We start from the raw sequence: 3110 nt of genomic DNA on the forward strand, positions 1-3110 counted from the left end.
CCCCCCCCCCCCGCCCATCACTCTGCAGGCACAGATGGCTCCTGACCAAACCATTAACCCGCTGTCAAACACTTGTCCAAGTGGCAACAGCTTTTAAAGGAAAGGGCAAGAAAATGGGGGCACATCCCAGGCGTGACCGTTGTCCGAGTCTTTTGCCCAGCTCAGGGGGGTTTTAATATGCCTACAGGGCACATGCACGGCCAGCGAGCGACTGCAACGAGTTTCTTGGGTTGCTGCCAGCGGAAAAAGCAGGGGTGGTTGTTAAACGGAAGGTTTGCATCAAGGGGAGTTTGGGATAAAGCCAATGAAAAGCTATAAACCCTCCCTGAGTCGCACAACACTGGAAGGTTTTGGAGGTAAAAGTCAATTTTGGGCTCTTAGCTGCAACGTGGCAGAGACGCGGAGCAGGATGGGCTGAGCCCCTTTCTCCTGCTCCTGCTTCTCTCCGTCCCACGGGGCTTTTTAAAGGCTAAAGGAAATCGGCTATCACGTGCTCGTGGTATTTTTGTTCCCGGTGAAAGGGGGAAAATCCCTTTCCGGCTCCCCCGCCCAGGCCGGGTCCTGCGTGCCACATCCCAGCCCCGCCGGCATCTGGAGCGCATTTTGTGCAGCCCCATCCCGGGGCCTCCCAGAGCTGCCTCCGACAGCAGGCGGGGAAAACCCATCCTCCAGCCCAGCTCACGCGCATTAAAGCATCCTTAAATATCAGCGGCTTATTTGAGTCATCACTTTCCTAGCAGGGGCTGGTGGCTATTTCCATCTCCACTGGTCCTTATAGACCCCGGCAGGGACAGGGCACCTACACATCCACACATACCCCAGCATTAACTGCACCCTCCCTGCCGGCTCCCCATGTCAAACCCAACCTGGCTCCGCCAAATAAAGCCCTGCCGGCCAGGGACATTGCAGGGTGCCTCTTTACACAGGTTTTGATGTTTCCTTCTTAAAATAACAGGGGATTTCAGGATTTGTTCTGTGGTGAGCAAGCCTGGCAACTCAGCAATACCATTAAACACTCTCCCGCTCCCAAATTCATCCCCTGGCCTCCTTAATTGCCTCCTGAAGACCATGTGCTCATCAAACATGAGTTTTTCTTTGATTGCAAGGGATAATGAAGCGCGGCTATTAAAAGGTCCCGGTAAATTGCTCCACCACTTTTACAGTTGGATGATTTTTCCAATCATATAATCTTTCATTTCGGGATGCAATCTTCAATTTCAGGATGAATGCTGGAACGATGTGACTGACAGCCCTGGGGCCTGAAGGATGCCTTTTCCCTTCCCCATCAGCAGCAATGCTGCTGGGCACATCTCCCCCTGGCTTTTTTAGGTCTTGTTGGCTTTGTTTGCTCATTTCTAAGATTGTTGTTTTCTGAGATTGTTTGCACTGATTTCCTTGCTGGTAAATGACAGGGTGGGTGCAGGAAAGAGCTGGGATGTCACCCTGCTTGGGGTAGAGAGAAATGGGAAGCAGAGGAGCAGAAGCATCGCTGCCTGTGCCAGCTGCTGGTACTCCCGGGGATGCTGGGGCTGAAAATTCTGCAGGGATGCCCTAGTAAATGCACCCCTGGGTGTCCAGGTGCCACCCATCCCATGGCCTCTGTGCAGGGATGTCACCTCTGCCACTGCCAAGCCACTGACGGACTGCCAGAGCAGTGCCCAACTTTTGCAGCTGAAGGAAGGGAAAGCATGCAGGGACCCCCCCACCCTGGACCAGCATCCCTCCCGCTGTCATGGGTGGAAAAAAAGAGATTTAGGGTTGTTTTTTTTTACAACAGGGAATGGAGAGAGGCAAGTTGAGTCTTCTCCCACCTTCTTCAGCCCCAGGCAGAAAGAAGCACCGCATGGTAATTTGCCTTACCCTGTGGTTTCAGCCTGGGGTTCAGCGAGTGGGATTAGTACAAAAATTCATAAAACCACTCCAATTTACTATTTTTCTGTGGCCCTAGAGGCTGCCCGAGGCTGCGGCCCCCACCGGCACTGCTCTGGCCGGGGAGCATGCCGAAGAGTGTGCCCGCTCGCCCCCGCCAGGGCCGTCAGCTCATGTTAACTCAACACGGCGAGCGGGGGTCTGCCAGGGGCAGCGCGGGAAGGACCATTCTCCCGTCCTTCTGCATTACTTGGCTTCCAAAGCCAAACCGAGACCCGGCGAGAAAAGCACAGTTAATTAAAAAGGTCCTTTCCTGCGTCACCCATCCAGAGGGATCATATTTTCCTCTTGTTTTGTTTTATTTTTTCCCCTCCCTGGAAGCTGAATGGGAGAGGGACCAGGGAGAGAAGCTGCTGCTGGGAATGGGTGTTTGTCCCCACCGAAAAGCGATGCCATGAAGGATCGCCGGCCGGTGGTAGTCAGGCACCAGGTATTAACAGGAGAAGACAATTTCATGGGTTAAAACAATGCCACGCCCTGACAGCAGTAAGGACCCAGTAACTTATTCTTCATCCTTTTAATTAATCATACTCTTATCAGCCAGCTCAATCAGCTAATGGAGCTGAGTTAATTGGGTTTCCCATGCCTTAAACCCTCCTCGCAGCCTTGGCTGGCAACAGCAGCAATTCCAGCCTTTCCTTGTGCCCGGTGTCCAGAGGGGTTATTTCGGGCTCATTCCTCATTGCTGGGATGGGGTCGGGAAAGAGCGGGGGAGGCAAATCCCCAGCACGGAGCTGGGAAGGAGGCAGCCACTGATGAGGTTGTTTCCTATGGGATTTAGGGGCGCAGGGGAGGGCCCAGCAGTGGGAAAGCTCAGAAAGGGATGCTCCCACCCTTGCCGGTGGATGGGGCTTGCAGGGACCGGTCCAGCGGCATCCCGAGCCTCTAGGCTTGACCACAGCACGGTGGGGACCCCGCGAGCACCCGCTCCAGCCCAAACACCTGCGCTGCCTGATGGGGCGATGCCGGGTGTGGGGGGCTTTAGCTGCAGAGCCCCTCTGGCTGTCCTCACCTCCAAAACACACAATGGCAGAAGCAGCTGAGGCAGCCGACCGCCCCCACAGCTCACATGCACGGACGCATCGGGACAGGCGAGCCACGTGTGCCAGCCCACGCGGCTGATGCCCCCGTCCCCGAGAAGGGACGCTGCTTGGCCATCGGCCAGCATCGCTTCCCCCCGC

The sequence above is a fragment of the Athene cunicularia genome (assembly GCF_003259725.1).
Source record: "Athene cunicularia isolate RWA chromosome 11 unlocalized genomic scaffold, athCun1 chr11_part1, whole genome shotgun sequence".
Lineage (NCBI taxonomy): Eukaryota > Metazoa > Chordata > Aves > Strigiformes > Strigidae > Athene > Athene cunicularia.